The 26,896-nt window shown below is 47.8% G+C and overlaps 23 non-coding genes across 23 annotated transcripts; 8 read left to right on the top strand and 15 right to left on the bottom strand.

Annotated features, from left to right (window-relative positions):
• Positions 1 to 1,875: 1,875 nt before the first annotated feature.
• trnam-cau (transfer RNA methionine (anticodon CAU)) lies at positions 1,876 to 1,948 on the bottom strand. The gene has a single exon. It is a non-coding gene; the product is annotated as a tRNA-Met (tRNA).
• Positions 1,949 to 2,640: 692 nt separating this feature from the next.
• On the bottom strand, positions 2,641 to 2,711 carry trnag-gcc (transfer RNA glycine (anticodon GCC)). The gene has a single exon. It is a non-coding gene; the product is annotated as a tRNA-Gly (tRNA).
• Positions 2,712 to 2,833: 122 nt separating this feature from the next.
• On the top strand, positions 2,834 to 2,905 carry trnae-cuc (transfer RNA glutamic acid (anticodon CUC)). Its single transcript has one exon. It is a non-coding gene; the product is annotated as a tRNA-Glu (tRNA).
• A 1,194-nt stretch (positions 2,906 to 4,099) lies between these two features.
• trnam-cau (transfer RNA methionine (anticodon CAU)) lies at positions 4,100 to 4,172 on the bottom strand. The gene has a single exon. It is a non-coding gene; the product is annotated as a tRNA-Met (tRNA).
• A 692-nt stretch (positions 4,173 to 4,864) lies between these two features.
• trnag-gcc (transfer RNA glycine (anticodon GCC)) lies at positions 4,865 to 4,935 on the bottom strand. The gene has a single exon. It is a non-coding gene; the product is annotated as a tRNA-Gly (tRNA).
• A 121-nt stretch (positions 4,936 to 5,056) lies between these two features.
• On the top strand, positions 5,057 to 5,128 carry trnae-cuc (transfer RNA glutamic acid (anticodon CUC)). The gene has a single exon. It is a non-coding gene; the product is annotated as a tRNA-Glu (tRNA).
• A 1,194-nt stretch (positions 5,129 to 6,322) lies between these two features.
• trnam-cau (transfer RNA methionine (anticodon CAU)) lies at positions 6,323 to 6,395 on the bottom strand. The gene has a single exon. It is a non-coding gene; the product is annotated as a tRNA-Met (tRNA).
• A 692-nt stretch (positions 6,396 to 7,087) lies between these two features.
• On the bottom strand, positions 7,088 to 7,158 carry trnag-gcc (transfer RNA glycine (anticodon GCC)). The gene has a single exon. It is a non-coding gene; the product is annotated as a tRNA-Gly (tRNA).
• Positions 7,159 to 7,280: 122 nt separating this feature from the next.
• Positions 7,281 to 7,352, top strand: trnae-cuc (transfer RNA glutamic acid (anticodon CUC)). Its single transcript has one exon. It is a non-coding gene; the product is annotated as a tRNA-Glu (tRNA).
• Positions 7,353 to 8,546: 1,194 nt separating this feature from the next.
• trnam-cau (transfer RNA methionine (anticodon CAU)) lies at positions 8,547 to 8,619 on the bottom strand. The gene has a single exon. It is a non-coding gene; the product is annotated as a tRNA-Met (tRNA).
• Positions 8,620 to 9,311: 692 nt separating this feature from the next.
• On the bottom strand, positions 9,312 to 9,382 carry trnag-gcc (transfer RNA glycine (anticodon GCC)). The gene has a single exon. It is a non-coding gene; the product is annotated as a tRNA-Gly (tRNA).
• Positions 9,383 to 9,504: 122 nt separating this feature from the next.
• Positions 9,505 to 9,576, top strand: trnae-cuc (transfer RNA glutamic acid (anticodon CUC)). The gene has a single exon. It is a non-coding gene; the product is annotated as a tRNA-Glu (tRNA).
• A 9,525-nt stretch (positions 9,577 to 19,101) lies between these two features.
• Positions 19,102 to 19,174, bottom strand: trnam-cau (transfer RNA methionine (anticodon CAU)). Its single transcript has one exon. It is a non-coding gene; the product is annotated as a tRNA-Met (tRNA).
• Positions 19,175 to 19,866: 692 nt separating this feature from the next.
• trnag-gcc (transfer RNA glycine (anticodon GCC)) lies at positions 19,867 to 19,937 on the bottom strand. The gene has a single exon. It is a non-coding gene; the product is annotated as a tRNA-Gly (tRNA).
• Positions 19,938 to 20,059: 122 nt separating this feature from the next.
• Positions 20,060 to 20,131, top strand: trnae-cuc (transfer RNA glutamic acid (anticodon CUC)). The gene has a single exon. It is a non-coding gene; the product is annotated as a tRNA-Glu (tRNA).
• Positions 20,132 to 21,324: 1,193 nt separating this feature from the next.
• On the bottom strand, positions 21,325 to 21,397 carry trnam-cau (transfer RNA methionine (anticodon CAU)). The gene has a single exon. It is a non-coding gene; the product is annotated as a tRNA-Met (tRNA).
• Positions 21,398 to 22,089: 692 nt separating this feature from the next.
• trnag-gcc (transfer RNA glycine (anticodon GCC)) lies at positions 22,090 to 22,160 on the bottom strand. Its single transcript has one exon. It is a non-coding gene; the product is annotated as a tRNA-Gly (tRNA).
• Positions 22,161 to 22,282: 122 nt separating this feature from the next.
• Positions 22,283 to 22,354, top strand: trnae-cuc (transfer RNA glutamic acid (anticodon CUC)). Its single transcript has one exon. It is a non-coding gene; the product is annotated as a tRNA-Glu (tRNA).
• A 1,193-nt stretch (positions 22,355 to 23,547) lies between these two features.
• On the bottom strand, positions 23,548 to 23,620 carry trnam-cau (transfer RNA methionine (anticodon CAU)). The gene has a single exon. It is a non-coding gene; the product is annotated as a tRNA-Met (tRNA).
• Positions 23,621 to 24,312: 692 nt separating this feature from the next.
• trnag-gcc (transfer RNA glycine (anticodon GCC)) lies at positions 24,313 to 24,381 on the bottom strand. Its single transcript has one exon. It is a non-coding gene; the product is annotated as a tRNA-Gly (tRNA).
• Positions 24,382 to 24,503: 122 nt separating this feature from the next.
• trnae-cuc (transfer RNA glutamic acid (anticodon CUC)) lies at positions 24,504 to 24,575 on the top strand. The gene has a single exon. It is a non-coding gene; the product is annotated as a tRNA-Glu (tRNA).
• A 1,190-nt stretch (positions 24,576 to 25,765) lies between these two features.
• trnam-cau (transfer RNA methionine (anticodon CAU)) lies at positions 25,766 to 25,838 on the bottom strand. Its single transcript has one exon. It is a non-coding gene; the product is annotated as a tRNA-Met (tRNA).
• Positions 25,839 to 26,719: 881 nt separating this feature from the next.
• On the top strand, positions 26,720 to 26,791 carry trnae-cuc (transfer RNA glutamic acid (anticodon CUC)). Its single transcript has one exon. It is a non-coding gene; the product is annotated as a tRNA-Glu (tRNA).
• Positions 26,792 to 26,896: the final 105 nt, after the last annotated feature.

Here is a 26,896-nt window from a genome sequence, read left to right as displayed (position 1 = left end):
AACAGGTTGAATACAATAATCATAGAGAAAGTATATACAGTGGTCCCTGTTTTATTGCAGCAGGGGTTCTCAGAATAACTAGGCCCTCGCCACGCACTTTATACACTTTTTTCCCCACACACATGAACATTAGTCACAGTTCTCACAAGTTGATTCTCAAAGTGCAAACCTTTGAAGATTGCAAAACGTAAAAGTATTTTATGCCGTGTTTTGTCTTCATCTGCCTGCCACTTTCGTGCGCCTTTTTCCCTCGCGGTGCAGGTGTCTATTTCCGAATGAGGGTCATAGTTGTGGGTGTTTTTGTGCTGTTTTTTCTATTGGACGTGATGGTTATCAAAACCAAACATGATCAATTTGGCAAGCGCAGGAGACACGACACAGAGGAGATTTGTCAATCAGGCTGCAGAATGCAAAGCTGTACGGTGCAATGAAAAATCAGCGAAAAAGCGAGGCAGTGACGGATGAGCGGGACCACTGTGTGCTGTTTATTAATAAACCATATTCCTATATGACAACATGCATAAAAGCAGAACGGTATTTGTACATCAGTGGGGAAAATAGCGGGACAGTAGGCGGGCTTGCTAGCTCTAGCGCGGCTTCATCGGGTCAGTCTGAAAATTAAAAAGAAGAACAAATGAACTTACCAGGTTGCCCGATCTCCTCACTTCTGTGCCTCCAAGCTCGGTCCTTTTTATTCCTGTCTCGGTAAAAGTAGCAGCTAGCATCGTATAGTTCTGGACGATTAGCCACTGCGCTGATGAGCTTTTCCTCCATACTGAATGAAGAATGAAGGGCTTTGGCTGGATCTGCCCCTTTGACCTAGGTCAGAGCCACGTCACCAGGCTCCGGATTGGTTGTCGCGGCGCGATTTGACGCTGGAGTTCAATTTTTCCAACTCGAGCGGTGAACGCGAAACGCGCGTATGCACAAAATGCAACACAAAAACTGACGCGCGTGGTTTTTTTTCGCAAGTCAAACGCGCCAGACGCGGCACACTGACGCGCGTTTCACGCGTTTTGGCGTTTTCGAGACACAAATCTGCTTCCGAATTTTCGCCGGACGCGTAATCGCGTGTCATCGCGCTCTTTCCATTGACTTTACATGTAAACCTGACTCTCTGGCCGCCTCTATCGCGTTCGGTGTGAACACACCGTAAGAGTCACTACCTTCTGATTTCGAGATTCACGGGTGGCAGGCGACAGTTCTACTGCTGAGCCACCAACCCTTACACGTCTTCCGATTGTCCCGCCGAATTCGCGGCACTCTCCAAAGTCTCCTCTCAACAACATCTTGACTTAATGCAGATACGATGTCCAACCCAAGTTTGGTTTGCGCAGACTTCTTGTTCCAACTTACCAGTCAGGCAAGAATGACTTCAAATGATCTCTCTCAATGGACCGTGTTGGCAAAGGAACTCCAGGCGACCTCCAGAGACTCAGCTCGGGAGCTGCTGATAACCAATTATCAGCCCTTGCTCATCCGCTTCCAATGCATAGACATTCCTAACCCTACCTACCTACCTGGACAAAGTGTCCAAGAAGAAATGACAGGTAGGAGTCATTTGGGAGCCAACGTGTGGTGCCCCGCAATTTGGACCTGAGAAAAGAAAGAGGAATTGTGGTGAAAGTTGGATGAAGTGGTTCCAGAGGGCCGGCACGCATCCATAGGGGAGGATCGCCTGCCACGCGCGAGTCTTGAAATCAAAAAGATGGGAAGGCTTTCCACCGGCAGAATGATTTGGATTGATCCATGTTCTAGATGTTGCATCAAAGGAGGCTGAAAATCCACTACAAACGGATGGTTCTTAGGCTCCAGCGTCCTCGAAATGGGTAGAAGCAGTAGAAAATGGATGGACCAACTCTGTACCAAAACACGTGCCTCGTGTGAGGCTCGAACTCACGACCTTCAGATTATGAGACTGACGCGCTGCCTACTGCGCCAACGAGGCTGAGAGTCACCCAGAAAATGGACGATTCCTCGAAGCCGCGCAGAAAAGAAATTCACCTTGGACAAACAAAGGCGAGTCCCCAGGTATTTAAGCCCTGAACGGGTCTTGGAGGTGAAGAGTGCCACAGGAGATCCTAAAAACGGATGGACCCATTCTGTCACATACCGCGCAAACGCAGTGCTGAGTCTTGTCCTGTTGAGGTGGCTCTCCTAGGGTAGGGCCATGCAGTTGTTTGGGTAAAGCTTTCTAACGGTCCGACCCTGCCTGCTGTCACGCCTTGGTTCCTGTGACGGTAAAGACCTGCGTTTCACACCTGGGCTTAAGTGATGACTAATATGAATAACAGTGGGTCAACAACCCTCAAGTGGACAACCCCAGCAGGGATTAAATACCTGACAGGCTCCATCAATCGCTGCAGGCCTGAAGAAGCCTCTTGGATGAGGATTGAAAAGTCTTCACGCACCACAAAAGGAATCCAGTCACCTTCCTTCTTTGCAGGACCTCAAGACTACCGTGACCGAGAACCTACACAGACATCTGATGTCGTTAACCCACCTCTAAACTCTGGGACGCTGCTAGCTGCACCCACAAGCAAGAGCCCGTCATGTGATCTTGCGGAAATCTTGACGCCGTCTGGCAGCGACCGAGAAACAAACTTAATGCCTCTCAAGGCCCCACGCATAAAGGAAGTGTGCATTGGCCAGGAATCGAACCCGGGCCTCCCGCGTGGCAGGCGAGAATTCTACCACTGAACCACCAATGCTCACATGTGTGCCATTTTTCCCACCGAATTCGCGCCATTGCCCAAACGCTCCTCTCGAGGCCCAACGGTAAATGTGGCCCAATACAGCCAGGAATCACTCATCAAGGCAACTCTGTCGCAGCTCCCTGGTGGTCTAGTGGTCAGGATTCGGCGCTCTCACCGCCGCGGCCCGGGTTCGATTCCCGGTCAGGGAAACTGTGTTTTTGACCCAGCTCCGGCTTACCCGAATGGGACAAGCGGTAGACAACGGATGGGCTACCTTTGCCACGTACTGTGTATCAAGCGAGGCTCAAGGCCCATCTCCCCACAAAATGGACCGTTCTTGGAAGCCGTCAACAAATGAAGCAGAGTTGCCACTTCTTCAAGCCCAGGATGGGTTGCCGTCTTGCAGGTGAAGTGTGTGACAGGAGATCCTAAATTGGGTGGCCGAACTGCACACCAAAACATGCCTCGCGTGAGGATAGAGCTCACCACCTTCAGTTTTCGAGACTTACGCATGGCAGGCGAGAATTCTACCGCTGAGCCAACAACCCTTGCACGTCTACCAATTGTCCCACCGAATTCGCGCCACTCTCCAAAGTCTCCTCTCAAGATCCTTACAATGGATGGACAAACTCTGTCACGTACCGTGCATCAAAGCAGATCGCTGTGACTCTTGCGTGAGGCTAAGAGTCACTACCTTCTGATTTCGAGATTCACGGGTGGCAGGCGACAGTTCTACTGCTGAGCCACCAACCCTTACACATCTTCCGATTGTCCCGCCGAATTCGCGGCACTCTCCAAAGTCTCCTCTCAACAACATCTTGACTTAATGCAGATACGATGTCCAACCCAAGTTTGGTTTGCGCAGACTTCTTGTTCCAACTTACCAGTCAGGCAAGAATGACTTCAAATGATCTCTCTCAATGGACCGTGTTGGCAAAGGAACTCCAGGCGACCTCCAGAGACTCAGCTCGGGAGCTGCTGATAACCAATTATCAGCCCTTGCTCATCCGCTTCCAATGCAAAGACATTCCTAACCCTACCTACCTACCTGGACAAAGTGTCCAAGAAGAAATGACAGGTAGGAGTCATTTGGGAGCCAACGTGTGGTGCCCCGCAATTTGGACCTGAGAAAAGAAAGAGGAATTGTGGTGAAAGTTGGATGAAGTGGTTCCAGAGGGCCGGCACGCATCCATAGGGGAGGATCGCCTGCCACGCGCGAGTCTTGATATCAAAAAGATGGGAAGGCTTTCCACCGGCAGAATGATTTGGATTGATCCATGTTCTAGATGTTGCATCAAAGGAGGCTGAAAATCCACTACAAACGGATGGTTCTTAGGCTCCAGCGTCCTCGAAATGGGTAGAAGCAGTAGAAAATGGATGGACCAACTCTGTACCAAAACACGTGCCTCGTGTGAGGCTCGAACTCACGACCTTCAGATTATGAGACTGACGCGCTGCCTACTGCGCCAACGAGGCTGAGAGTCACCCAGAAACTGGACGATTCCTCGAAGCCGCGCAGAAAAGAAATTCACCTTGGACAAACAAAGGCGAGTCCCCAGGTATTTAAGCCCTGAACGGGTCTTGGAGGTGAAGAGTGCCACAGGAGATCCTAAAAACGGATGGACCCATTCTGTCACATACCGCGCAAACGCAGTGCTGAGTCTTGTCCTGTTGAGGTGGCTCTCCTAGGGTAGGGCCATGCAGTTGTTTGGGTAAAGCTTTCTAACGGTCCGACCCTGCCTGCTGTCACGCCTTGGTTCCTGTGACGGTAAAGACCTGCGTTTCACACCTGGGCTTAAGTGATGACTAATATGAATAACAGTGGGTCAACAACCCTCAAGTGGACAACCCCAGCAGGGATTAAATACCTGACAGGCTCCATCAATCGCTGCAGGCCTGAAGAAGCCTCTTGGATGAGGATTGAAAAGTCTTCACGCACCACAAAAGGAATCCAGTCACCTTCCTTCTTTGCAGGACCTCAAGACTACCGTGACCGAGAACCTACACAGAGATCTGATCTCGTTAACCCACCTCTAAACTCTGGGACGCTGCTAGATGCACCCACAAGCAAGAGCCCGTCATGTGATCTTGCGGAAATCTTGACGCCGTCTGGCAGCGACCGAGAAACAAACTTAATGCCTCTCAAGGCCCCACACATAAAGGAAGTGTGCATTGGCCGGGAATCGAACCCGGGCCTCCCGCGTGGCAGGCGAGAATTCTACCACTGAACCACCAATGCTCACATGTGTGCCATTTTCCCACCGAATTCGCGCCATTGCCCAAACGCTCCTCTCGAGGCCCAACGGTAAATGTGGCCCAATACAGCCAGGAATCACTCATCAAGGAAACTCTGTCGCAGCTCCCTGGTGGTCTAGTGGTCAGGATTCGGCGCTCTCACCGCCGCGGCCCGGGTTCGATTCCCGGTCAGGGAAACTGTGTTTTTGACCCAGCTCCGGCTTACCCGAATGGGACAAGCGGTAGACAACGGATGGGCTGCCTTTGCCACGTACTGTGTATCAAGCGAGGCTCAAGGCCCATCTCCCCAAAAAATGGACCGTTCTTAGAAGCCGTCAACAAATGAAGCAGAGTTGCCACTTCTTCAAGCCCAGGATGGGTTGCCGTCTTGCAGGTGAAGTGTGTGACAGGAGATCCTAAATTGGGTGGCCGAACTGCACACCAAAACATGCCTCGCGTGAGGATAGAGCTCACCACCTTCAGTTTTCGAGACTTACGCATGGCAGGCGAGAATTCTACCGCTGAGCCAACAACCCTTGCACGTCTACCAATTGTCCCACCGAATTCGCGCCACTCTCCAAAGTCTCCTCTCAAGATCCTTACAATGGATGGACAAACTCTGTCACGTACCGTGCATCAAAGCAGATCGCTGTGACTCTTGCGTGAGGCTAAGAGTCACTACCTTCTGATTTCGAGATTCACGGGTGGCAGGCGACAGTTCTACTGCTGAGCCACCAACCCTTACACGTCTTCCGATTGTCCCGCCGAATTCGCGGCACTCTCCAAAGTCTCCTCTCAACAACATCTTGACTTAATGCAGATACGATGTCCAACCCAAGTTTGGTTTGCGCAGACTTCTTGTTCCAACTTACCAGTCAGGCAAGAATGACTTCAAATGATCTCTCTCAATGGACCGTGTTGGCAAAGGAACTCCAGGCGACCTCCAGAGACTCAGCTCGGGAGCTGCTGATAACCAATTATCAGCCCTTGCTCATCCGCTTCCAATGCAAAGACATTCCTAACCCTACCTACCTACCTGGACAAAGTGTCCAAGAAGAAATGACAGGTAGGAGTCATTTGGGAGCCAACGTGTGGTGCCCCGCAATTTGGACCTGAGAAAAGAAAGAGGAATTGTGGTGAAAGTTGGATGAAGTGGTTCCAGAGGGCCGGCACGCATCCATAGGGGAGGATCGCCTGCCACGCGCGAGTCTTGAAATCAAAAAGATGGGAAGGCTTTCCACCGGCAGAATGATTTGGATTGATCCATGTTCTAGATGTTGCATCAACGGAGGCTGAAAATCCACTACAAACGGATGGTTCTTAGGCTCCAGCGTCCTCGAAATGGGTAGAAGCAGTAGAAAATGGATGGACCAACTCTGTACCAAAACACGTGCCTCGTGTGAGGCTCGAACTCACGACCTTCAGATTATGAGACTGACGCGCTGCCTACTGCGCCAACGAGGCTGAGAGTCATCCAGAAAATGGACGATTCCTCGAAGCCGCGCAGAAAAGAAATTCACCTTGGACAAACAAAGGCGAGTCCCCAGGTATTTAAGCCCTGAACGGGTCTTGGAGGTGAAGAGTGCCACAGGAGATCCTAAAAACGGATGGACCCATTCTGTCACATACCGCGCAAACGCAGTGCTGAGTCTTGTCCTGTTGAGGTGGCTCTCCTAGGGTAGGGCCATGCAGTTGTTTGGGTAAAGCTTTCTAACGGTCCGACCCTGCCTGCTGTCACGCCTTGGTTCCTGTGACGGTAAAGACCTGCGTTTCACACCTGGGCTTAAGTGATGACTAATATGAATAACAGTGGGTCAACAACCCTCAAGTGGACAACCCCAGCAGGGATTAAATACCTGACAGGCTCCATCAATCGCTGCAGGCCTGAAGAAGCCTCTTGGATGAGGATTGAAAAGTCTTCACGCACCACAAAAGGAATCCAGTCACCTTCCTTCTTTGCAGGACCTCAAGACTACCGTGACCGAGAACCTACACAGACATCTGATGTCGTTAACCCACCTCTAAACTCTGGGACGCTGCTAGCTGCACCCACAAGCAAGAGCCCGTCATGTGATCTTGCGGAAATTTTGACGCCGTCTGGCAGCGACCGAGAAACAAACTTAATGCCTCTCAAGGCCCCACGCATAAAGGAAGTGTGCATTGGCCGGGAATCGAACCCGGGCCTCCCGCGTGGCAGGCAAGAATTCTACCACTGAACCACCAATGCTCACAGGTGTGCCATTTTTCCCACCGAATTCGCGCCATTGCCCAAACGCTCCTCTCGAGGCCCAACGGTAAATGTGGCCCAATACAGCCAGGAATCACTCATCAAGGAAACTCTGTCGCAGCTCCCTGGTGGTCTAGTGGTCAGGATTCGGCGCTCTCACCGCCGCGGCCCGGGTTTGATTCCCGGTCAGGGAAACTGTGTTTTTGACCCAGCTCCGGCTTACCCGAATGGGACAAGCGGTAGACAACGGATGGGCTGCCTTTGCCACGTACTGTGTATCAAGCGAGGCTCAAGGCCCATCTCCCCAAAAAATGGACCGTTCTTAGAAGCCGTCAACAAATGAAGCAGAGTTGCCACTTCTTCAAGCCCAGGATGGGTTGCCGTCTTGCAGGTGAAGTGTGTGACAGGAGATCCTAAATTGGGTGGCCGAACTGCACACCAAAACATGCCTCGCGTGAGGATAGAGCTCACCACCTTCAGTTTTCGAGACTTACGCATGGCAGGCGAGAATTCTACCGCTGAGCCAACAACCCTTGCACGTCTACCAATTGTCCCACCGAATTCGCGCCACTCTCCAAAGTCTCCTCTCAAGATCCTTACAATGGATGGACAAACTCTGTCACGTACCGTGCATCAAAGCAGATCGCTGTGACTCTTGCGTGAGGCTAAGAGTCACTACCTTCTGATTTCGAGATTCACGGGTGGCAGGCGACAGTTCTACTGCTGAGCCACCAACCCTTACACGTCTTCCGATTGTCCCGCCGAATTCGCGGCACTCTCCAAAGTCTCCTCTCAACAACATCTTGACTTAATGCAGATACGATGTCCAACCCAAGTTTGGTTTGCGCAGACTTCTTGTTCCAACTTACCAGTCAGGCAAGAATGACTTCAAATGATCTCTCTCAATGGACCGTGTTGGCAAAGGAACTCCAGGCGACCTCCAGAGACTCAGCTCGGGAGCTGCTGATAACCAATTATCAGCCCTTGCTCATCCGCTTCCAATGCAAAGACATTCCTAACCCTACCTACCTACCTGGACAAAGTGTCCAAGAAGAAATGACAGGTAGGAGTCATTTGGGAGCCAACGTGTGGTGCCCCGCAATTTGGACCTGAGAAAAGAAAGAGGAATTGTGGTGAAAGTTGGATGAAGTGGTTCCAGAGGGCCGGCACGCATCCATAGGGGAGGATCGCCTGCCACGCGCGAGTCTTGAAATCAAAAAGATGGGAAGGCTTTCCACCGGCAGAATGATTTGGATTGATCCATGTTCTAGATGTTGCATCAACGGAGGCTGAAAATCCACTACAAACGGATGGTTCTTAGGCTCCAGCGTCCTCGAAATGGGTAGAAGCAGTAGAAAATGGATGGACCAACTCTGTACCAAAACACGTGCCTCGTGTGAGGCTCGAACTCACGACCTTCAGATTATGAGACTGACGCGCTGCCTACTGCGCCAACGAGGCTGAGAGTCACCCAGAAACTGGACGATTCCTCGAAGCCGCGCAGAAAAGAAATTCACCTTGGACAAACAAAGGCGAGTCCCCAGGTATTTAAGCCCTGAACGGGTCTTGGAGGTGAAGAGTGCCACAGGAGATCCTAAAAACGGATGGACCCATTCTGTCACATACCGCGCAAACGCAGTGCTGAGTCTTGTCCTGTTGAGGTGGCTCTCCTAGGGTAGGGCCATGCAGTTGTTTGGGTAAAGCTTTCTAACGGTCCGACCCTGCCTGCTGTCACGCCTTGGTTCCTGTGTCGGTAAAGACCTGCGTTTCACACCTGGGCTTAAGTGATGACTAATATGAATAACAGTGGGTCAACAACCCTCAAGTGGACAACCCCAGCAGGGATTAAATACCTGACAGGCTCCATCAATCGCTGCAGGCCTGAAGAAGCCTCTTGGATGAGGATTGAAAAGTCTTCACGCACCACAAAAGGAATCCAGTCACCTTCCTTCTTTGCAGGACCTCAAGACTACCGTGACCGAGAACCTACACAGACATCTGATGTCGTTAACCCACCTCTAAACTCTGGGACGCTGCTAGCTGCACCCACAAGAAAGAGCCCATCATGTGATCTTGCGGAAATCTTGACGCCGTCTGGCAGCGACCGAGAAACAAACTTAATGCCTCTCAAGGCCCCACGCATAAAGGAAGTGTGCATTGGCCGGGAATCGAACCCGGGCCTCCCGCGTGGCAGGCGAGAATTCTACCACTGAACCACCAATGCTCACATGTGTGCCATTTTCCCCACCGAATTCGCGCCATTGCCCAAACGCTCCTCTCGAGGCCCAACGGTAAATGTGGCCCAATACAGCCAGGAATCACTCATCAAGGAAACTCTGTCGCAGCTCCCTGGTGGTCTAGTGGTCAGGATTCGGCGCTCTCACCGCCGCGGCCCGGGTTCAATTCCCGGTCAGGGAAACTGTGTTTTTGACCCAGCTCCGGCTTACCCGAATGGGACAAGCGGTAGACAACGGATGGGCTGCCTTTGCCACGTACTGTGTATCAAGCGAGGCTCAAGGCCCATCTCCCCAAAAAATGGACCGTTCTTAGAAGCCGTCAACAAATGAAGCAGAGTTGCCACTTCTTCAAGCCCAGGATGGGTTGCCGTCTTGCAGGTGAAGTGTGTGACAGGAGATCCTAAATTGGGTGGCCGAACTGCACACCAAAACATGCCTCGCGTGAGGATAGAGCTCACCACCTTCAGTTTTCGAGACTTACGCATGGCAGGCGAGAATTCTACCGCTGAGCCAACAACCCTTGCACGTCTACCAATTGTCCCACCGAATTCGCGCCACTCTCCAAAGTCTCCTCTCAAGATCCTTACAATGGATGGACAAACTCTGTCACGTACCGTGCATCAAAGCAGATCGCTGTGACTCTTGCGTGAGGCTAAGAGTCACTACCTTCTGATTTCGAGATTCACGGGTGGCAGGCGACAGTTCTACTGCTGAGCCACCAACCCTTACACGTCTTCCGATTGTCCCGCCGAATTCGCGGCACTCTCCAAAGTCTCCTCTCAACAACATCTTGACTTAATGCAGTGTCAGGAATAGAAATATTGTCCTGCTATTAGTTGCTGCTATTTTTATAATCATCATTAACATTTCAGTATTAATAGTGAGGTTGCAGTTAGATGCATTCAGATGTTCAAATATATGGTTATAGCCTTTATTACAGGTCCAAAGAAGAACCATTTTAAATGGTTCTGTTGAATCTATAATTTAAATGTTATTAATGCTTTTATGATCTCTGTGTAGAGGGCAGAGACAGGAAAATACTCTCTGTGCCAAAATGAGACAGGAAACAAAACGCGTCTGCAGAGCATGTTTTGCAGAAGTGAAACTGAAGCCAGAAGTTTAAGTGCAAGGGTGTTTAGTATGCATTTATTGCGGATTAAGCCTTAAGCAGTTGTGGTAGATTGAAACAGTTGTTTATATATTTCACATATAAGTCAAGATCATTACACACAGGATGGCCTTAGCCTGGTTGGTTGCTTAAGTTGAGGTCAACTAAGGTTCAGAAAGCAGATGCAAACTCTGCACGTACACACAGACAAATAGTGAGAGGTCATGACACGTACGTAGCATACACTGCAGACACATACACACAGAAATGCAGAAGTGTGCCGACGTACTTAGAGGAAGTGCACCAGACGAGCGACAGCGAAGAGGGGAAGCACCGACCCGAAGACAATGTTTTTTAGAGCAATGTTAAAGGTCAGGGAACATTTTGTGGTTTGGATTGACGTAAGCTGTACTATTGTCTATTTTTGTAAAAGAGGGGGGCTTTGTTATTGTACCCATATAAAACCTTGTCTCATGATTGTAAGTTCAGTTCAACACTGATTGGGTTGTTGAACTCACACATGTGTTCATTAAAATGCCGTCTAAATTGCACACGCCTGGATCTGTGGTTTTTATGGATTCTTCTCTCAACATTGAACCCTAACATTTGGGGGCTCGTTCCGGTGAGAGAGAGGGAATGTTGGGGTTTTGGTGAGATCCGGGGTCCGTGGTAATTGGACGGGCAGACGGTAATCAGTGGTGAAAGTGAGCAGGCATTCCCCGGGGCATTTAAAGGTAAGACACTGCCTGTTGAAATATATTTCCAAAAGGTGTCACATTGGGCATGTCAAATTAAAGTCTACTCACTGGAATTACTGGTAAATGTCTGTTTTTTAATTTTGGCGAAATTTTGATGAAGTTTACCGGTTGAAGTAATGATAATGAAGTATAAGTGACAGTACTGAGTAATGAGAATAAAGGAATGAAAAGAGAATTAAAGCAGTTGGACTGCGAAGTGAACTTTTAGAATGATAGGGAATTTGGTCATTGTGTGGGTTCAAGTCCCATTGGTTATGCAACCCTTAAGAACTTTCTCGGAGGTGACGCTCCCTGCTGGATAGAGAAATCTATCCTTCACCTAGCGATGACTAGGGATAGTTTCGGGCAACATCCGAAGAGGACTGGGGAATCTCTAAAACTGTTGAGGGTTGTCCTCAATCTTAATCCTGTGTTGGGTGTAGATTGTTGTTTCAAATTATTCTAAATTTTTCTAGAACGACAGCGGCGTCTGTTAAGAAGCGCATAGCCCGGACGTTGCGATCCCTCCTCGATGCGGACGCGCATTGTTGACCTACCGGCGAGTAGGGTTAGCTCGGTTTGGCTTGACCGTGGGGTACAGGGCATCCTGAGATAAGCTAGGGGTTCAAGTCCCCTATTCTTGCGCTTTTTTGGCTACCGGTAAATTAAGTTAGGGCTAGAAATCTGGACAGAGCAGTTCGAGTCTGGTCTGGTGAATTGATTGCAAAAAACCTGAGGTTTGCCCGTTCGAGTCGGTTATGGTAAATTTTCGAAATTTGTAGGAGCGACAAGGCCTAAAAAAAATCTGTGCAGTTGTAATTTAAGACGTCTGTAATATAAAATATGAGATCTATGAGTAGGATCAGTCTCTATGTCAGTCATGCACAGCCGGATGTGCACTGATTGTGTGTGTAAATGCAAATGAGCAGCAGTGACGCGCAGAGAGGGTGGTTTCAGTTTTCGAGAGGACTGAGCTTTTTGCTAAATGCCTGTATATAAGAGGTTGGTTTTGCTTATTATGAGAGTGTAAATACAGTGTGAATATATTAGTGTGGATGCATAGTAAATGACTGAATTTTGATAGATGTATAGTTCGTGAGCCATAAATGTTGGTGTGTTCATTTTCAGTTATGTGTGTGGGGAGAAGCCGTGAGGATGATGAGAGGTTTCAGTTTTCTTTTTCTTTTTCTTTTGACTTGCTCTTTCTGATCATGGAAGGCATGTCCAAAATACTCGTATGAAAGCGTATTTCGAGTGATTTTAACTGTGTGAGTGCTGTCAGTATTTGATTTGAGTGACTCTGCGTGAGTTCTCTGAGTGAGAGAAAGGCAGTGCGTGTGAGACGATTTATGGCGTCTGAAAGAGGTTAGAGCATTTAAAAGGTGTGTATGGAATAAAGGAGTGTGAAATATATTTCTTGGGTGATGAAAAAGTAGGATGTGCTAAAGTTTGAAAGTGTTTTTAATTCAAGAAAACAAAAAACAAAGGAGTTAGATTAGTTTGAGGAACAGGAAATATTGCTCTGTGTATCGGGGCTGCAGCAACAGGAAATAGTGAACAGGAACTGTGCATGCCCATATATGGGAACTGAGTGTGTGCAGAAAGAACACAGAGAGACAGACGAGGAAATGGGAGCAAATGAAGCCTTTAAGAAAAAATGAATATAATACTAATTATATGGTCAATACAGGTGGGCGTCTTTCAACTTTGCAACCTTGAGTTCAGCAGCAGAAAAGTAGATTAAAAGAATTGGGAGAATAAGCCAGTTTTTGGCTCGAAATTGTGCGGCCGGATCTCTCACTTTGTCCCTGAAGCGGAGAAGAAGTTCAAAGGACAGTCAATCGCCTGATGAAGACCGATAGAACATCGTGAACTTGAATACAGCAGGCAAACGGCAGTGCCACTGATCCATTGACCCTGATGACGACTGACGACCAGCAGCAGCATGTAAGAGTAATGTAACATGTACTGTGAAAATACAGGCTGGGCAGTTGAACAGTGGGATAAAGAATTGTGGAAGAGCACTGGACATTGAGTGATATTTTGCCACGCTGGGACTTAATCTGAAAGAAAGACTGTAAAGAAACAGAGAAGAAGACAACAGCTGAGTTGAGACTGTGTTTGCTGGAGCTTTGAAGCCCGAACAGGACATTGTGCAGAGAGGACCAGTGAGAGATGAAGCTGGACGAGTTTGACTGCGAGAATATAGGATATAATTGGATTGAAAATTGAAACCTGAACTCATGAATTGTTTAGGGATGTCCACTACAGCATAACAAAGAGGTAAACATTAGAAAAGGTAGGAATAATGAACGAAAATAATTGTCATTACCTTAATGAATAGAAAACACACATACAAATTGTTACATGTGAGATTATTTTTGAAATGAATCAGAAGTGAGATAGTTTGAATCTAAAGCTCAGTGGTGAAATGCATAAATTAAATATGAATATATAGGATGCAATGAAGAAACAGCTTACACGTAGTGTACATTAACATGAATACATCACAAGGCAACGAAGAACTCAATGAATTAATTTAATGAAGAAGCAGTTTACACCCAATTAACATAAAATGCAGGGAAGAACACGCTTACATGCCTGGCATAATTGGTGTTTCTGATCAGAGATAGAGAAATGGGTTATTTAACCACTGGTGATAATAATGAAAATGTCTTAGTTTTGTTATTTTCAGGAGTAAAGCAGACTTGGACCGGCTCTCCAGATCCAGCAGTCGGAAGAAAGTTAGAGGTTAACATCTATGGATAAGTTAAGGCAAGTTTCTGGTGGAATTGTTCACAGAATGATGTGTCCAGGAACCTGAAAAGCAAGCCCCAGCTCCTGGCTGAAGACCAGGAGGGCGGTAATTTAAGGTGGGAAATCAAAATGTGGGTTAGTAACTCGGGGAAAAAGAAAACTGACTGCTTAACTGGAGAGTTGGGAAGAAGTCTGGGAGACTGTGAAGTCATAGATGCAAAATAACATATACCCATACACACACAAACAGAAAATGCATTAACCTTATAAAGACAAGCTCCTGAAGCTTAATGAACAGATATTGATTAAAAACCTGGCTAAGAACATAAGCATATGCAATGAAGATCTGCTTGCTGCTTGTATGAGTGAGAGAATGGTGTGAATGGTTAATACAATTGATGGAAAGATTTAAAATAGATGGAAAAAACAAAAGAAAAGTGTCTATAAGAGTGACTCAGGAGTGCTCTTGCACTGATTTATCAAAGTAAGTGATTAGTATAGAAAGAAAATGAAAATAATTCAATAACGTGATAAAGTTTAAACATGTATTCCTCTTGTTAAGTTGGCTGTTGAGCTGTGGGTTTATGCAAATTAGCTGGAGTGAGTGAGTGACAAAGACACTTCCTGTGTGCGTGTGTGTCGGAGGCTTTCGGTTCAGTTCAAGAGAGAGCAGTGGCTGTTGAAGAGTATTGGGAGAAATATATAATGGTAAAGTATCAGGATATTTGATTACGGTGGTCAGGTCTGTTCAGAGGGGCAGATTTGGACAGGAAATTTATAATTTAAGGATGATATGTGGTTGAAATTGGTTTTTATCTTGTGCTGAATGAAAACGGTCTTTGATCTTTTGACGAGGTTTTCGGTGTGTTGAACGGGTGAAATTTAAGATTGTTGAAGATTTTTGAGGTTGTTGTTTTATTTTTAATAGAGGGAGTTTTGATAAACATGGACATGTCTAAAAGGGCCCATAGTTTTTATAACAGTGCACTTAGAAAAAACCTGTCAGGTGATTTTGTTTTGTACTTTGAGGAGCTAATAATCAGCTCTCTTTTTTCATTTTTGTTCTAAGCAGGCCTGGAAGAGAGTGAACGGACGGCGCTGACAAAATTACCAAGTACGAAAATCAGGTGGGCTTTACAGAATTATAATTGATTACAATCAGAGACTGATTGGCGGCAAGTCTCTGTCTAAAAATGGATTGTATCGATTCAATCCAGTCAAAAGTATAGAGAACTATTTTCCTAAACAGGAAAACGAAATAAAACGAATGATAGAGCTCATTTTGCTGATGTGGAGCATCTGATGACGTGCGCAGGAGGCTGCAGATCAGCAAAAATATCATGTGTGAATGCATGTGAGTGAATGTGAGTGACTGGACTAAGGTGGGAATGAATAAATGTGGACAGATTTATCATGTGAGGAAAAGAAAGGGGATGCTTTGTTTTGCTTTTGCCATAGGCAGGACAAGTGGGAGACTTAAATCTGGGGAGGCTGATTTTGGGATGCTGATGTTTGCTTTGAGAAAATTTCTTTTTACGGGGGTTAGATTATGGGATTACATTATATTGTTGGGAGAATGCTAAATGCTAAAAGGGAAACATTGTTTGATGAGATTCAAGTTACCATTAACTGAGGTAACTCAGGATTAATAACTGTTCTGTTCAAGTTTATTTTTTGTTATGACATAGACCGGATCATAAAGGGAGAGTTGAGTATGAAATGTAAACTACAGGTTTTGTTTTCAGGAAGTTCCAAGGATCCAGACCTTGCATGGAGCAACGAGTGAAGGAGATTTGACATGATGATTAAATTGATTTTGTTCTTTAAACACAGGTTTTCAGGGCTGAAGCAAAACACCGGAGAGGAGAATTGCTGAGCTGTTCTGGGAAATGAAATGACTAACCTTTTTTCCTTTTAATTTGTTAAGCTTGGGTGGAGCATGTTGAGTTTTTTGCCACATGAGATGTGTCAAAAAAGAGAGGGATTTAAGATTTAATTTGTTTAATTTGAAAGGGGTTTTACTAGGATTTTATAATGATTGGGGTTGTTTGATAATCTAGATATAGTAAAACTGAGGATTTGTTAAAAGAAAGGATTAAAATGAACTGAATTAGGTTTAGAAGATAAAATGCGGTGTTCATAAGAAGTTGTATACAAAACTTAAAGGGGAAACTGTGGGAATAAAGGATATGCTTTGGGGAAAATAGTGAACATTTTATGAGTAGAAAATGTGGGATTTTTCTTTTTGATTTTTAGGATAAGTTGTAACAGTGACATAATGCTAGAATGTTGTTATAAGGTAGGCTTTAGGGTAGAGGAGAGCTTTTTATGAGGATGTTAAAAGTCTCGCTGACTCAAATGAATAATATTGGAGATTATATATGTAGAAATGATTTTTCATACACATTGCATTTTGGTGCCTTTAACGGAGTTGTGGCTCAGAGAGTCGTCTCTTGAGGGTCATAAACTTTTGGTTAACGTTATGATTAGCCAATCTACTGTGAGAATGACCTGAGTTTTGAAGGATTGCACACGCTTACAGACATACAGAGTTCATCAACACACAGGACAGTATTGATTTGAGGCCTAGGGCCTGAAATTCCTTTAGCTTTTAACTGAATTTGAGTTGGCCCAATAACAAATGACAGAAAGAGGAACTGAATAGGAGTTTTGCTTGTAACTAAACTGAGTGACATATAAAATATTGAGATAACAGATGCAGCTCTAACTTAGTCCTCTTATATAAAAAGCAGTTACAGAATACAGAAATACAGAAAACAGAAGCAAAGGGAGAAAGCTTATATATGTTGGTTAAGTCTGATAAAGTTTAAGTTAGAGGGAGGCATTACATTAAAAGCAGCAAAATGAAATAAAATGATATATTCAAACAGGTTATTACCCAGAAAATGGGAGTTCAAAATACTGTTAGAGTTCAGTTTTAGCTATGATGAAGTTTATCTAGGAGCAATTAACTATGTGCTTACACTTAGTGATTAAAGTGGTCGTTTTTTCTTTGATCCTTTTAGTAGAATAAGCCCTTATAATGATTTTATGATGATTTTGCTGGTGAGAGGTGACTTTAGATGAGAGGCACTTGCAGCAGCAGGGACAGTTTTGTGCACAGGATGTTGATGATCAGATAAGGAAAAACAGGAAACGTATGACAGCAGTGCTGTAAGACTGTTAGAAAGCTGTAGATTGAGATGAGTGATGTTTAAGATTATATAGGAATAAAAGTCAAAACCAAATACGAAATTAGGTTCATGTTTTGAGAACAATCGAGGAACAGAGTAACTTAGAGCATAGTAGGGAGAAAGTGTTTTGTTTCCTTTGCAGGTGGCCAGATTTCCACTAGAGTGGGACCCAGAAGAGGAGCAGAGACCACTTAAGCATGAAGTGTTCTCAAGTGGGAGCGGGCATTTTATAACTAAGACCACCTAGATGACATGAGGTTGTCTGATTTGTTAAGTCACAGGATGTCAAGAGAGGGTCAGAGCTAAGAACAGTGATCCTAAATGTCCATGATGTCTGGGATGGACAGGGGAGCAGCTGAATGGGCCAAGGAGTGACCCAACACACAGTATGGTGACCTCTTGTGGTCAAGAGGTCAAGAGTGGGAGTGTCAGGAATAGAAATATTGTCCTGCTATTAGTTGCTGCTATTTTTATAATCATCATTAACATTTCAGTATTAATAGTGAGGTTGCAGTTAGATGCATTCAGATGTTCAAATATATGGTTATAGCCTTTATTACAGGTCCAAAGAAGAACCATTTTAAATGGTTCTGTTGAATCTATAATTTAAATGTTATTAATGCTTTTATGATCTCTGTGTAGAGGGCAGAGACAGGAAAATACTCTCTGTGCCAAAATGAGACAGGAAACAAAACGCGTCTGCAGAGCATGTTTTGCAGAAGTGAAACTGAAGCCAGAAGTTTAAGTGCAAGGGTGTTTAGTATGCATTTATTGCGGATTAAGCCTTAAGCAGTTGTGGTAGATTGAAACAGTTGTTTATATATTTCACATATAAGTCAAGATCATTACACACAGGATGGCCTTAGCCTGGTTGGTTGCTTAAGTTGAGGTCAACTAAGGTTCAGAAAGCAGATGCAAACTCTGCACGTACACACAGACAAATAGTGAGAGGTCATGACACGTACGTAGCATACACTGCAGACACATACACACAGAAATGCAGAAGTGTGCCGACGTACTTAGAGGAAGTGCACCAGACGAGCGACAGCGAAGAGGGGAAGCACCGACCCGAAGACAATGTTTTTTAGAGCAATGTTAAAGGTCAGGGAACATTTTGTGGTTTGGATTGACGTAAGCTGTACTATTGTCTATTTTTGTAAAAGAGGGGGGCTTTGTTATTGTACCCATATAAAACCTTGTCTCATGATTGTAAGTTCAGTTCAACACTGATTGGGTTGTTGAACTCACACATGTGTTCATTAAAATGCCGTCTAAATTGCACACGCCTGGATCTGTGGTTTTTATGGATTCTTCTCTCAACATTGAACCCTAACAGCAGATACGATGTCCAACCCAAGTTTGGTTTGCGCAGACTTCTTGTTCCAACTTACCAGTCAGGCAAGAATGACTTCAAATGATCTCTCTCAATGGACCGTGTTGGCAAAGGAACTCCAGGCGACCTCCAGAGACTCAGCTCGGGAGCTGCTGATAACCAATTATCAGCCCTTGCTCATCCGCTTCCAATGCAAAGACATTCCTAACCCTACCTACCTACCTGGACAAAGTGTCCAAGAAGAAATGACAGGTAGGAGTCATTTGGGAGCCAACGTGTGGTGCCCCGCAATTTGGACCTGAGAAAAGAAAGAGGAATTGTGGTGAAAGTTGGATGAAGTGGTTCCAGAGGGCCGGCACGCATCCATAGGGGAGGATCGCCTGCCACGCGCGAGTCTTGAAATCAAAAAGATGGGAAGGCTTTCCACCGGCAGAATGATTTGGATTGATCCATGTTCTAGATGTTGCATCAAAGAAGGCTGAAAATCCACTACAAACGGATGGTTCTTAGGCTCCAGCGTCCTCGAAATGGGTAGAAGCAGTAGAAAATGGATGGACCAACTCTGTACCAAAACACGTGCCTCGTGTGAGGCTCGAACTCACGACCTTCAGATTATGAGACTGACGCGCTGCCTACTGCGCCAACGAGGCTGAGAGTCACCCAGAAAATGGACGATTCCTCGAAGCCGCGCAGAAAAGAAATTCACCTTGGACAAACAAAGGCGAGTCCCCAGGTATTTAAGCCCTGAACGGGTCTTGGAGGTGAAGAGTGCCACAGGAGATCCTAAAAACGGATGGACCCATTCTGTCACATACCGCGCAAACGCAGTGCTGAGTCTTGTCCTGTTGAGGTGGCTCTCCTAGGGTAGGGCCATGCAGTTGTTTGGGTAAAGCTTTCTAACGGTCCGACCCTGCCTGCTGTCACGCCTTGGTTCCTGTGACGGTAAAGACCTGCGTTTCACACCTGGGCTTAAGTGATGACTAATATGAATAACAGTGGGTCAACAACCCTCAAGTGGACAACCCCAGCAGGGATTAAATACCTGACAGGCTCCATCAATCGCTGCAGGCCTGAAGAAGCCTCTTGGATGAGGATTGAAAAGTCTTCACGCACCACAAAAGGAATCCAGTCACCTTCCTTCTTTGCAGGACCTCAAGACTACCGTGACCGAGAACCTACACAGACATCTGATGTCGTTAACCCACCTCTAAACTCTGGGACGCTGCTAGCTGCACCCACAAGCAAGAGCCCGTCATGTGATCTTGCGGAAATCTTGACGCCGTCTGGCAGCGACCGAGAAACAAACTTAATGCCTCTCAAGGCCCCACGCATAAAGGAAGTGTGCATTGGCCGGGAATCGAACCCGGGCCTCCCGCGTGGCAGGCGAGAATTCTACCACTGAACCACCAATGCTCACATGTGTGCCATTTTCCCCACCGAATTCGCGCCATTGCCCAAACGCTCCTCTCGAGGCCCAACGGTAAATGTGGCCCAATACAGCCAGGAATCACTCATCAAGGAAACTCTGTCGCAGCTCCCTGGTGGTCTAGTGGTCAGGATTCGGCGCTCTCACCGCCGCGGCCCGGGTTCGATTCCCGGTCAGGGAAACTGTGTTTTTGACCCAGCTCCGGCTTACCCGAATGGGACAAGCGGTAGACAACGGATGGGCTGCCTTTGCCACGTACTGTGTATCAAGCGAGGCTCAAGGCCCATCTCCCCAAAAAATGGACCGTTCTTAGAAGCCGTCAACAAATGAAGCAGAGTTGCCACTTCTTCAAGCCCAGGATGGGTTGCCGTCTTGCAGGTGAAGTGTGTGACAGGAGATCCTAAATTGGGTGGCCGAACTGCACACCAAAACATGCCTCGCGTGAGGATAGAGCTCACCACCTTCAGTTTTCGAGACTTACGCATGGCAGGCGAGAATTCTACCGCTGAGCCAACAACCCTTGCACGTCTACCAATTGTCCCACCGAATTCGCGCCACTCTCCAAAGTCTCCTCTCAAGATCCTTACAATGGATGGACAAACTCTGTCACGTACCGTGCATCAAAGCAGATCGCTGTGACTCTTGCGTGAGGCTAAGAGTCACTACCTTCTGATTTCGAGATTCACGGGTGGCAGGCGACAGTTCTACTGCTGAGCCACCAACCCTTACACGTCTTCCGATTGTCCCGCCGAATTCGCGGCACTCTCCAAAGTCTCCTCTCAACAACATCTTGACTTAATGCAGATACGATGTCCAACCCAAGTTTGGTTTGCGCAGACTTCTTGTTCCAACTTACCAGTCAGGCAAGAATGACTTCAAATGATCTCTCTCAATGGACCGTGTTGGCAAAGGAACTCCAGGCGACCTCCAGAGACTCAGCTCGGGAGCTGCTGATAACCAATTATCAGCCCTTGCTCATCCGCTTCCAATGCAAAGACATTCCTAACCCTACCTACCTACCTGGACAAAGTGTCCAAGAAGAAATGACAGGTAGGAGTCATTTGGGAGCCAACGTGTGGTGCCCGCAATTTGGACCTGAGAAAAGAAAGAGGAATTGTGGTGAAAGTTGGATGAAGTGGTTCCAGAGGGCCGGCACGCATCCATAGGGGAGGATCGCCTGCCACGCGCGAGTCTTGAAATCAAAAAGATGGGAAGGCTTTCCACCGGCAGAATGATTTGGATTGATCCATGTTCTAGATGTTGCATCAACGGAGGCTGAAAATCCACTACAAACGGATGGTTCTTAGGCTCCAGCGTCCTCGAAATGGGTAGAAGCAGTAGAAAATGGATGGACCAACTCTGTACCAAAACACGTGCCTCGTGTGAGGCTCGAACTCACGACCTTCAGATTATGAGACTGACGCGCTGCCTACTGCGCCAACGAGGCTGAGAGTCACCCAGAAAATGGACGATTCCTCGAAGCCGCGCAGAAAAGAAATTCACCTTGGACAAACAAAGGCGAGTCCCCAGGTATTTAAGCCCTGAACGGGTCTTGGAGGTGAAGAGTGCCACAGGAGATCCTAAAAACGGATGGACCCATTCTGTCACATACCGCGCAAACGCAGTGCTGAGTCTTGTCCTGTTGAGGTGGCTCTCCTAGGGTAGGGCCATGCAGTTGTTTGGGTAAAGCTTTCTAACGGTCCGACCCTGCCTGCTGTCACGCCTTGGTTCCTGTGACGGTAAAGACCTGCGTTTCACACCTGGGCTTAAGTGATGACTAATATGAATAACAGTGGGTCAACAACCCTCAAGTGGACAACCCCAGCAGGGATTAAATACCTGACAGGCTCCATCAATCGCTGCAGGCCTGAAGAAGCCTCTTGGATGAGGATTGAAAAGTCTTCACGCACCACAAAAGGAATCCAGTCACCTTCCTTCTTTGCAGGACCTCAAGACTACCGTGACCGAGAACCTACACAGAGATCTGATCTCGTTAACCCACCTCTAAACTCTGGGACGCTGCTAGATGCACCCACAAGCAAGAGCCCGTCATGTGATCTTGCGGAAATCTTGACGCCGTCTGGCAGCGACCGAGAAACAAACTTAATGCCTCTCAAGGCCCCACACATAAAGGAAGTGTGCATTGGCCGGGAATCGAACCCGGGCCTCCCGCGTGGCAGGCGAGAATTCTACCACTGAACCACCAATGCTCACATGTGTGCCATTTTTCCCACCGAATTCGCGCCATTGCCCAAACGCTCCTCTCGAGGCCCAACGGTAAATGTGGCCCAATACAGCCAGGAATCACTCATCAAGGAAACTCTGTCGCAGCTCCCTGGTGGTCTAGTGGTCAGGATTCGGCGCTCTCACCGCCGCGGCCCGGGTTCGATTCCCGGTCAGGGAAACTGTGTTTTTGACCCAGCTCCGGCTTACCCGAATGGGACAAGCGGTAGACAACGGATGGGCTGCCTTTGCCACGTACTGTGTATCAAGCGAGGCTCAAGGCCCATCTCCCCAAAAAATGGACCGTTCTTAGAAGCCGTCAACAAATGAAGCAGAGTTGCCACTTCTTCAAGCCCAGGATGGGTTGCCGTCTTGCAGGTGAAGTGTGTGACAGGAGATCCTAAATTGGGTGGCCGAACTGCACACCAAAACATGCCTCGCGTGAGGATAGAGCTCACCACCTTCAGTTTTCGAGACTTACGCATGGCAGGCGAGAATTCTACCGCTGAGCCAACAACCCTTGCACGTCTACCAATTGTCCCACCGAATTCGCGCCACTCTCCAAAGTCTCCTCTCAAGATCCTTACAATGGATGGACAAACTCTGTCACGTACCGTGCATCAAAGCAGATCGCTGTGACTCTTGCGTGAGGCTAAGAGTCACTACCTTCTGATTTCGAGATTCACGGGTGGCAGGCGACAGTTCTACTGCTGAGCCACCAACCCTTACACGTCTTCCGATTGTCCCGCCGAATTCGCGGCACTCTCCAAAGTCTCCTCTCAACAACATCTTGACTTAATGCAGATACGATGTCCAACCCAAGTTTGGTTTGCGCAGACTTCTTGTTCCAACTTACCAGTCAGGCAAGAATGACTTCAAATGATCTCTCTCAATGGACCGTGTTGGCAAAGGAACTCCAGGCGACCTCCAGAGACTCAGCTCGGGAGCTGCTGATAACCAATTATCAGCCCTTGCTCATCCGCTTCCAATGCAAAGACATTCCTAACCCTACCTACCTACCTGGACAAAGTGTCCAAGAAGAAATGACAGGTAGGAGTCATTTGGGAGCCAACGTGTGGTGCCCCGCAATTTGGACCTGAGAAAAGAAAGAGGAATTGTGGTGAAAGTTGGATGAAGTGGTTCCAGAGGGCCGGCACGCATCCATAGGGGAGGATCGCCTGCCACGCGCGAGTCTTGAAATCAAAAGATGGGAAGGCTTTCCACCGGCAGAATGATTTGGATTGATCCATGTTCTAGATGTTGCATCAAAGGAGGCTGAAAATCCACTACAAACGGATGGTTCTTAGGCTCCAGCGTCCTCGAAATGGGTAGAAGCAGTAGAAAATGGATGGACCAACTCTGTACCAAAACACGTGCCTCGTGTGAGGCTCGAACTCACGACCTTCAGATTATGAGACTGACGCGCTGCCTACTGCGCCAACGAGGCTGAGAGTCACCCAGAAACTGGACGATTCCTCGAAGCCGCGCAGAAAAGAAATTCACCTTGGACAAACAAGGCGAGTCCCCAGGTATTTAAGCCCTGAACGGGTCTTGGAGGTGAAGAGTGCCACAGGAGATCCTAAAAACGGATGGACCCATTCTGTCACATACCGCGCAAACGCAGTGCTGAGTCTTGTCCTGTTGAGGTGGCTCTCCTAGGGTAGGGCCATGCAGTTGTTTGGGTAAAGCTTTCTAACGGTCCGACCCTGCCTGCTGTCACGCCTTGGTTCCTGTGACGGTAAAGACCTGCGTTTCACACCTGGGCTTAAGTGATGACTAATATGAATAACAGTGGGTCAACAACCTCAAGTGGACAACCCCAGCAGGGATTAAATACCTGACAGGCTCCATCAATCGCTGCAGGCCTGAAGAAGCCTCTTGGATGAGGATTGAAAAGTCTTCACGCACCACAAAAGGAATCCAGTCACCTTCCTTCTTTGCAGGACCTCAAGACTACCGTGACCGAGAACCTACACAGACATCTGATGTCGTTAACCCACCTCTAAACTCTGGGACGCTGCTAGCTGCACCCACAAGCAAGAGCCCGTCATGTGATCTTGCGGAAATCTTGACGCCGTCTGGCAGCGACCGAGAAACAAACTTAGGGATGCTCTCAAGGCCCCACGCATAAAGGAAGTGTGCATTGGCGGGAATCGAACCCGGCCTCCCGCGTGGCAGGCAAGAATTCTACCACTGAACCACCAATGCTCACATGTGTGCCATTTTCCCCACCGAATTCGCGCCATTGCCCAAACGCTCCTCTCGAGGCCCAACGGTAAATGTGGCCCAATACAGCCAGGAATCACTCATCAAGGAAACTCTGTCGCAGCTCCCTGGTGGTCTAGTGGTCAGGATTCGGCGCTCTCACCGCCGCGGCCCGGGTTCGATTCCCGGTCAGGGAAACTGTGTTTTTGACCCAGCTCCGGCTTACCCGAATGGGACAAGCGGTAGACAACGGATGGGCTGCCTTTGCCACGTACTGTGTATCAAGCGAGGCTCAAGGCCCATCTCCCCAAAAAATGGACCGTTCTTAGAAGCCGTCAACAAATGAAGCAGAGTTGCCACTTCTTCAAGCCCAGGATGGGTTGCCGTCTTGCAGGTGAAGTGTGTGACAGGAGATCCTAAATTGGGTGGCCGAACTGCACACCAAAACATGCCTCGCGTGAGGATAGAGCTCACCACCTTCAGTTTTCGAGACTTACGCATGGCAGGCGAGAATTCTACCGCTGAGCCAACAACCCTTGCACGTCTACCAATTGTCCACCGAATTCGCGCCACTCTCCAAAGTCTCCTCTCAAGATCCTTACAATGGATGGACAAACTCTGTCACGTACCGTGCATCAAGCAGATCGCTGTGACTCTTGCGTGAGGCTAGAGTCACTACCTTCTGATTTCGAGATTCACGGGTGGCAGGCGACAGTTCTACTGCTGAGCCACCAACCCTTACACGTCTTCCGATTGTCCCGCCGAATTCGCGGCACTCTCCAAAGTCTCCTCTCAACAACATCTTGACTTAATGCAGATACGATGTCCAACCCAAGTTTGGTTTGCGCAGACTTCTTGTTCCAACTTACCAGTCAGGCAAGAATGACTTCAAATGATCTCTCTCAATGGACCGTGTTGGCAAAGGAACTCCAGGCGACCTCCAGAGACTCAGCTCGGGAGCTGCTGATAACCAATTATCAGCCCTTGCTCATCCGCTTCCAATGCAAAGACATTCCTAACCCTACCTACCTACCTGGACAAAGTGTCCAAGAAGAAATGACAGGTAGGAGTCATTTGGGAGCCAACGTGTGGTGCCCCGCAATTTGGACTGAGAAAAGAAAGAGGAATTGTGGTGAAAGTTGGATGAAGTGGTTCCAGAGGGCCGGCACGCATCCATAGGGGAGGATCGCCTGCCACGCGCGAGTCTTGAAATCAAAAAGATGGGAAGGCTTTCCACCGGCAGAATGATTTGGATTGATCCATGTTCTAGATGTTGCATCAAAGGAGGCTGAAAATCCACTACAAACGGATGGTTCTTAGGCTCCAGCGTCCTCGAAATGGGTAGAAGCAGTAGAAAATGGATGGACCAACTCTGTACCAAAACACGTGCCTCGTGTGAGGCTCGAACTCACGACCTTCAGATTATGAGACTGACGCGCTGCCTACTGCGCCAACGAGGCTGAGAGTCACCCAGAAACTGGACGATTCCTCGAAGCCGCGCAGAAAAGAAATTCACCTTGGACAAACAAAGGCGAGTCCCCAGGTATTTAAGCCCTGAACGGGTCTTGGAGGTGAAGAGTGCCACAGGAGATCCTAAAAACGGATGGACCCATTCTGTCACATACCGCGCAAACGCAGTGCTGAGTCTTGTCCTGTTGAGGTGGCTCTCCTAGGGTAGGGCCATGCAGTTGTTTGGGTAAAGCTTTCTAACGGTCCGACCCTGCCTGCTGTCACGCCTTGGTTCCTGTGACGGTAAAGACCTGCGTTTCACACCTGGGCTTAAGTGATGACTAATATGAATAACAGTGGGTGAACAACCCTCAAGTGGACAACCCCAGCAGGGATTAAATACCTGACAGGCTCCATCAATCGCTGCAGGCCTGAAGAAGCCTCTTGGATGAGGATTGAAAAGTCTTCACGTGCCACAAAAGGAATCCAGTCACCTTCCTTCTTTGCAGGACCTCAAGACTACCGTGACCGAGAACCTACAAAGAGATCTGATGTCGTTAACCCACCTCTAAACTCTGGGACGCTGCTAGCTGCACCCACAAGCAAGAGCCCGTCATGTGATCTTGCGGAAATCTTGACGCCGTCTGGCAGCGACCGAGAAACAAACTTAATGCCTCTCAAGGCCCACGCATAAAGGAAGTGTGCATTGGCCGGGAATCGAACCCGGGCCTCCGCGTGGCAGCGAGAATTCTACCACTGAACCACCAATGCTCACATGTGTGCCATTTTCCCACCGAATTCGCGCCATTGCCCAAACGCTCCTCTCGAGGCCCAACGGTAAATGTGGCCCAATACAGCCAGGAATCACTCATCAAGGAAACTCTGTCGCAGCTCCCTGGTGGTCTAGTGGTCAGGATTCGGCGCTCTCACCGCCGCGGCCCGGGTTCGATTCCCGGTCAGGGAAACTGTGTTTTTGACCAGCTCCGGCTTACCCGAATGGGACAAGCGGTAGACAACGGATGGGCTGCCTTTGCCACGTACTGTGTATCAAGCGAGGCTCAAGGCCCAT

Source organism: Oreochromis niloticus, unplaced genomic scaffold (assembly GCF_001858045.2).
Source record: "Oreochromis niloticus isolate F11D_XX unplaced genomic scaffold, O_niloticus_UMD_NMBU tig00007312_pilon, whole genome shotgun sequence".
NCBI lineage: Eukaryota > Metazoa > Chordata > Actinopteri > Cichliformes > Cichlidae > Oreochromis > Oreochromis niloticus.
The sequence above is the reverse complement of the archived record's forward strand: the minus strand, read 5'-3'. Positions and strand labels throughout refer to the sequence as shown.